Source organism: Camelus ferus, chromosome 7 (genome assembly GCF_009834535.1).
Source record: "Camelus ferus isolate YT-003-E chromosome 7, BCGSAC_Cfer_1.0, whole genome shotgun sequence".
NCBI classification, from domain to species: Eukaryota; Metazoa; Chordata; class Mammalia; order Artiodactyla; family Camelidae; genus Camelus; species Camelus ferus.
This window is the reverse complement of record NC_045702.1, coordinates 50,707,578-50,715,051: the sequence shown is the minus strand read 5'-3', so window position 1 is coordinate 50,715,051 and position 7,474 is coordinate 50,707,578. Positions and strand designations below refer to the sequence as shown.

The 7,474-nt window shown below is 36.6% G+C and overlaps 1 long non-coding RNA gene across 1 annotated transcript; it reads right to left on the bottom strand.

Annotated features, from left to right (window-relative positions):
* Positions 1–420: 420 nt before the first annotated feature.
* LOC116664943 lies at positions 421–7,273 on the bottom strand. Its single transcript, XR_004321498.1, has 3 exons — positions 7,262–7,273; positions 4,618–4,623; positions 421–498 (listed from the first exon to the last, which is right to left on the bottom strand). It is a non-coding gene; the product is annotated as an uncharacterized LOC116664943 (long non-coding RNA).
* Between the last annotated feature and the right edge of the window lie 201 nt (positions 7,274–7,474).

Here is a 7,474-nt window from a genome sequence, read left to right as displayed (position 1 = left end):
GATAAAAAGCAAAATACGTTACTCTTACTTGCAGCTAGCAGTGGCCAATAAGTTCTGGCCAATAAGACCCAGGATGAATTCAATTGAGGGTTTCTAGGGAAGCATTGCTTCCCTTTCTTCCTTTTCCCTTTTCTTCATGATCTTCCTCCTTTTTCTTCCTCCTCTTATGAATATCCCTTCTACTAATTGCAATGTGTTTGTGAGGATGGAGGTGGACCACCTGCATCCATGACGACAAAGGTCTGTAACTAAGGATAGTGGAGCAGGAAGCCTGGGTCTTTGGGGGCATCCTTAAAGCAGTATTGGACTTTCCACCTCTAGACTTGATGCTACATGACAAAAATAAGCCCCCTATTTGTTTATACCACTATTATTTGTACTACAAGCATAATCCCTACCCAAAGCGCTGCTCTGGAATAGAAGTGCTTCATCCCAGCCAGAAGACTACTAACACTAGCAAGATCCAGCCTCCCTAGGTGAAACCTCCAGCTTTAGTAGCTCTCATCTTTGCTTAGAACTTTCTAACTTGGATCTACTCCCTGGAATATTCTCTTCCAAGTTGTAGCCTGATGGGTGATCTTCTGACCTACTGTTTGCTCTAAAATACTCCATTTTCCTTTCTCTGATTTTTTCCCCTGGTCTTATTTACCTTCCTGCTTCTGATACCATTCTACAATCAGAATGAAATGGTTAGATCCTTATTAAGCTCTTTTGATCATCAGGGCTGAGACTAACATGTGGTGTAAGATGCAAGAGTGCAAAATTTAAGGGAGCACTCACTCACAGGTCCTGCAAGGAAAGGATGTTAGATGTCAGTGTGTTAGAGTGAATACCTCCTTAAATTGCCTCACTAGCCTCATCCTAGTGCCCCTCCCACCCCATTCCTTAGTCCTGCCCACATCCCCACCCCAGCTTCTGGGATGGACCTGATCTTCAATTTCAGTGTTTGTCAAACTGCAATTTACAACCACTATCTTTTACTGAGATTTCTACAATGGATATGATATTTTAAAAGATGATATACAACAGGGTAGAAAATACTGAAACATATCCATTACATAGAAAGCATTCTTTACATAGTAAGGGAAAGTATTGTTAGTTCTGTTTCAGCTATGCATACAAATACGTATGTGTGTATGTGCAGCATTGGGCCATGAGATAAAATGAAAATACTTCCTGTGGATTATGGCCCAGTAGTAGTGAAAAGAAAAGTTTTTGCTTCCAACTTAGTATCCCTCTTGATCTAGGTTTCTCAACTTCATACTAGCTATCTACTAAATTTCGCCTGCAAACTTAGCTTATATATGCTTACAGAATATTTAGCATATATTAGCTACAAAGAGCTCAGGTATGTGCTGTATACCGATTCCCGAAGTCTAACGTTGTTCAAAACGATGGAGTCCTTCACAAAGGTACAGGAGAACTTCTCAGGAGGATCTAACAGCTTATCTTCATTCTCTATAAAGATGTTTACTTTCTAATGGCAATTAATATCCCTATATGCATTCCTTTAGAGGAATCAACTTGATCAATTCTAGGGTTTAGATCATAAAGTACGTCAAGCCTGTATTATTATATTAAGAGCTTTGGGGAACATCAATCTAGCTTTCCAAAATCCAATTTCTGACAGAGCCCATCCTTAACTTTCATGAAACTTGAAGGTTTTCAGCACACCTAGAAGCCATAAAAAGCATCTTTGATTCTTAGAATGACTCATACAGTAACAACCTCTATTTCTGCTAATTTTCATACTAGTGCTAAAGACTTTGCAAAGGGTTATTACACTTTATGCAATCTATTCTACTTGAGAAGCCAATACAGACCTAGGAGACACCTCTGCAATTCCATACAATGTATGCAAGCAAATGAAATACGACACGTAGTCTTAAGACAACACCCAAGACAAGTAAGAAGAGACAAGTGCATGAAATTGCAGATACATCAATCATGTCAAAGAGTTATCCAAATAGCTGGTGGGAAGTAAAGTGAGTGTATCATTGGCTCGTTTGCAAGATGATGCATAATTGAGCTAATTTATCACTCCTGCACCTTGGCATGCTGTAGCCAATCATGTCCACATAAAGTACCAGCGACAGAAAGATACGAAGAACTGGAGAATGTTTTCTTAATTTGGATTTTGAACTTTCAAAGCCCTTTAGGGAAAGTTTTGTCCAGTCCCTAAATAAAAATTGCTCGCTGCCTTGGCACACTGTAAGCACTCAACGAATGTGGGTAGAAGTAATGAACGAGCGCTAGACCAAGGATAGGCAAATGTAGAGACATTTTTGACCTTTCACTGAGTAGTTACTTGCAAAACTGCCTGAGTCTATTAAAAAATTAAAAAAATATTTACTCAAGTATCTTTTCAATTTACTTTGGATCATATGGGAACAGGAGATTCAGGTTCATAAATTTTGTATTCATTTATATTATTACATTAAAATATTATTGATAACTGCTCTGTAGAGACTCATTGCATTTGAAGCCATTTGGAAAATAAGCCTTTTGTCTTTCAAACAAGAAGTTCTGTTTTGCCAAGAGTAAAACTCTTGAACACAAACACATGACAAATGGACTTTTCTTTAATGATGTTCCAAATGTGATTCATTTGCTTGTAGTTTTTCTGTTTCACACATTTGTATGTAAATTGTACTTTAAGAAATAAGACAGAGGTGGGAGAATTTTTCTTCTTAACCTGTTCATTGCTTCCCTTCTTTGCTTCCATGTTAGAGAATTTATGAGCATGGATGACACAAAAATCATTAGCACTGTTCTAAGTGGCCTGGCTTGACTACAATGTCCAAATTTAATCCAAACACTTATGCACTGTGTGCTAAGTGCTTCACACATTTATTGGAAACCTGTAGTATTCTAGGCATTTTACAATGCAAACTTTTGAGGTGCCTCCTACTGGCCAGGGTTCAAAGCTGAATCAGACACTCTTCCTGCCCTCACAAAGTTCAAACTAATTAACCACCACATATGACCTTTGAAACAAAGTGGTTAAATCTTTTACTGCTTCTGTTACATTTCCTTGCTTCCAATTGAATATGAAGTAGGTTACAGGATATTTCATCTTTAGAAACTTATTCCATTTGTCCCCAGATTGGATGATTCACATTGTCTTCAAAAGGTTTTGGCGTTATGATCACACAGGCTCTAACAAGAAATGAGTACTTCAAAATTGTCAACATGAAAAGGCAAGTCATTCTCTGCTCAATTTCAACGTGTGACTCTTCCAATGTCATTTTTCTAGTTCTCTCAGTTCCAGTTTCCTCCTATGTAAATAAGGTTGGATTAGGGACAGTTACCACCCCTCCAGGTGTCATTCTACAGGTCTCTTTACATAGTTTGTCTGGCCACTGGAAACTTGTACATAAGAATCTATGAAACAAGTTTGCTGGAACCAGATTTTTTAAAAAGTCCCTCTCCTATGCCATGTTGTCACATCTGCCTACAGGCAATAGGACTCCTTCACTGGTTATGAAAGAATTAATGCATTCTTCTTGTTCTTAGCAATTCACATCATCTATGATGACATTTAGGCTATAAAAGGTATCGAAAGATTCCCAGGAAAATGTCAACTTGTGCAGGGACTGTGCAAAAGGATTAAATCCCATGTGTGTGGGGTTGTGTTTATGTCTATTTATCCATGCATACCTATGTCTATATGTATATCTTTATGCACAGCTCTGTATGGATGTCTTCATGTGCATATGCATATACGATTTGTTATATGCTAAGTACCAGGGCTATGTTAAATGCTCTATGTACATTTTCTCATATAATCCTCACAACATACCTACAAGGTAAATATTTTTTTTACAAAAAGTTTCAAAGGTGGGACATAATTTGCCTGAAGCTACCAGTGATAAAGTGTCAGAGCTAGAATTAAAACTCTAGTTTACCCAACTCTGAAGGAAGGACACCAACAATTTATATACACATATAGAAATACAATGTAGCTTATAAATTGTTAGAAACTGAGTTGTTAAGAGATGATTGCAGGAATATTTGTTTCGGTAAGAAAACATGTCAATCGTGGGGGTCCATACATCCAGAGGGAACTCTAATTCGAAAAGATACATGCACTCCAATGTTCACAGCAGCACTATATACAATAGCCAAGACATGGAAGCAACCTAAATGTCCAATGACAAATGACTGGATATAGAAACTATGGTATATTTATACAATAGAATACCACTCAGCCATAAAAAATAATAAAATAATGCTATTTGCAGCAACGTAGATGGATTTGGAGAATGTCATTCTAAGTGAAGCAAGCCAGAAAGAGGAAGAAAAATGCCATATGATATCACTTGTATGTGAAATCTAAAAAAAAAAAAAAAAAAAAAAAAGACAAACTTATTTACAATAGAAACGGACTAACAGATATAGTAAACAAAATTACGGTTACCAGGGGAAAGCAGGTGGGAAGGGATAAATTGGGAGTTTGAAATTTGCAAATATTAACTACTATATATAAAATAGATAAACAAGTTTCTTCTGTATAGCACAGGGAACTATATTCAATATCTTGTAGTAACCTATAATAAAAAATATAAAAACAAATATATGTATGCATATCTGTGATCCAAATATTATGCTGTACACCAGAGACTGACACACTGTAAACTGACTATACTTCAATAAAAAAGAAAAGAACAAGAAAATATGTCAATCATAGAGGTATAAATTTGCCCCCAAAATGTTGCACTGAAACCCTACCATCCTTATGCTGATAGAGAAAGCATCTCTGTTAAGGTAAAACTAAGCAGAATTGAAACATTCACTAGAAAATCATGTACATTATTTATCAATTAATAATTTTCTTCCTTAGTAATAAGAGTGTCATAACCAACAAAACAACTGTGGTGTAATGGAAAACTAACATCTAGAAAACATTAACCACAACCTTCAATTATGAGGGTTCCCTCACCCTACACTTTCTTTAATAAAAATGATAGCAATTCATATTTCACATGTTCAAATGCCAATGTACAAAATTATGACCATGAAATGTGAAAATTAATGGATTACTTTGGATGATTGTGTCTTGCTCACCTTGTTTGTTGGTGTCCCCCAAGTTGGATCTTGAAATATCCAAACACTATTAAATTAACAACGAGCAGAACTGAATTTTGCTATGTAATATTTTAGCACCAACCCAGACTACACTACTGTCCTACTCAGGATTTACTGTGGGGTCAAGAATTCAATGCAGTGGCAGCCCTAAGAAATATACAATGTATTTCATACAATATCTACTGTGTTTAAGTTTCTATGCAATTGTATTTACATTGGTTATTGATAGAGATTTTCCTAGCCATAAGCATTGTATTAGAATGTAAGAAAGATTTTTTTTTTTATTTGAATGCTTTACTTACCAAATTTTTCGACTAGTTTCCAAAGGATTTTGCCATGAAGGATAAAATAGAAATGTACGCATCAACTTTTAAAATGAAGTCTAGTTAGCCAAAGGGTGGTGTTCCATTTGTTTCTGTAGTTAGGAAAGGACTGTCCCTATCAACTGTTCTATTAGGCGACCTCTGGCTGGTCATTCAGTCTTTAGGTAAGAGTTTCTCAATGAAAGCTGGAGGTACAAGTAGGAAATCTGTCACACTGCTGTATATTTCTTCCCAAGTATGTTGTAATCTTGAGGTTGGAGGGAGCACACATGATTATTACAACAGACTTTAAAACAAAGACAAAAAAATCTTCTTACAATAAAATTATAGACTGTAAAATTAGCAAAGTCTCAACTGGTATCATCATTTACAGATTTTGTGGTTTCAACTAGGAGGGGAAGGATATAACATTTCTTGGAGGCCATCACATTTTTTTATAATTTTTAATAGCCATGGACATACATGGACTTAGCAAGAGGGAATAAATTTTTTGGGAAACATGGCTTTAGATGACTTGTAAATTAGCCCTAAACATTCTCTGTACTGCGACTCATGATTTAGGCTCTGCATCTTGACCCCTGAATATACTATTAGATGCTGACTGGACTGCTTTGCTTTTTACCCTTAGAATTTTGCAAGAACTCTGGGAATGCTGGCCAGATAAGAAAATAGACTTTACTGGAGATGCCTGCAATGATTTTAAAACCATCCTGAATAAAACAGAACAGTACAAGGAGCAAATTATGAAGATAACATTTGCCAAGGAAAATACATCTCTGAGATTCTCTCTGAAATCTCTGTGTCATTTGAAAGTGAAAGGAAAATGAGATCTGGAAGCCTCAAAAATCACAAATGTTTTGGTACCTACTATACAGTGGTGTGGTGGGCCTGGGTCGGTCCACATTGACTTGTAAGAGTCCACTGTGAACATCTCTACCGAACAGCTTGAAATTAGTCACGTTGGGAGTCTTTATACCACAGAAATTCTCAAATGCTACAAATCACCGCCTCTTACCCCCACCCCCAAACAAGACTATTAAACATTTACTAACATTAATGGAGGCGATGAGGAGGATTGCCTGAGGACCTTTATTGTTGAGTCCTTCAAGTAACAGGAATGCCAGTTTACTGTTTATTTGGTAAGACTCTCCATAACATTTATGATGGGAATTTCATTTTCAAACTGAGTGAAATGGTGTCCCTGCAATATTTTTCAGTGTTTTAAGGACTGAACCTATATTTTTATGCCTGACAGAGAAAGCCCTTAGAAAATATGAGTGTTTAACCATGGAATCACCAGCTGGTTTCATGCTCTCAGCTTTTAATACCGGCGGGGTTTCCACAGCAGGGGTCCAGTAGCCTTTGAAATGCGGTGGCAGCGCTATCTAGTCTCCCTCAGCCTTTTGACCTTTGCCCTTTGAGATTCATTGCATCTTGTCTCTCATCCTTAGCCACAAAGCCATGCATCAGTCACATACATTTCTCTTTTTTTTAACAGCCTCATCGAGATGCAACTGATTTACTAAGAACTGCAAATATTTGATGTATACAATTTGATATATATGTGCAAACACTCATGATATCATCACCATAATCAAAGCAGTAGACATATCCAACACCTCCCAAAGTTTCCCTATGTCCCTTTGGTTCCTGTTTTCTTTTTTTGTTTCCTGATAAGGATATTTCACATGAGAGCTACCTTGCAGCAACTATGGATAACAGTGTGGAAGTTCTTAAAGAAAAATTAAAAGTAGAAGTACTGTGTGATTCAGAACTCCTCTTTTGGGTGTATCTCCAAAAGAACTAAAATCAGGCTCTGAAGGAGATTACCTTCATTCTCATTTCATCACTATTCATAATAGTCAATAGTATTTCACAGTGAGAAGAGCTCAAGCGTCTATCTACAGATGAATGGATTTCTTTTAATGTGGTATACACGTACAATGGAATCGATAAAAGAAATTTTCATATATTGAGATAAAGTGAAGTTATTCTGGCTTCTACCGGAGTTAACTTGGATTTTATGCTGACTAAAATAGCCTGTTTGTGGTCTGCCAAACATA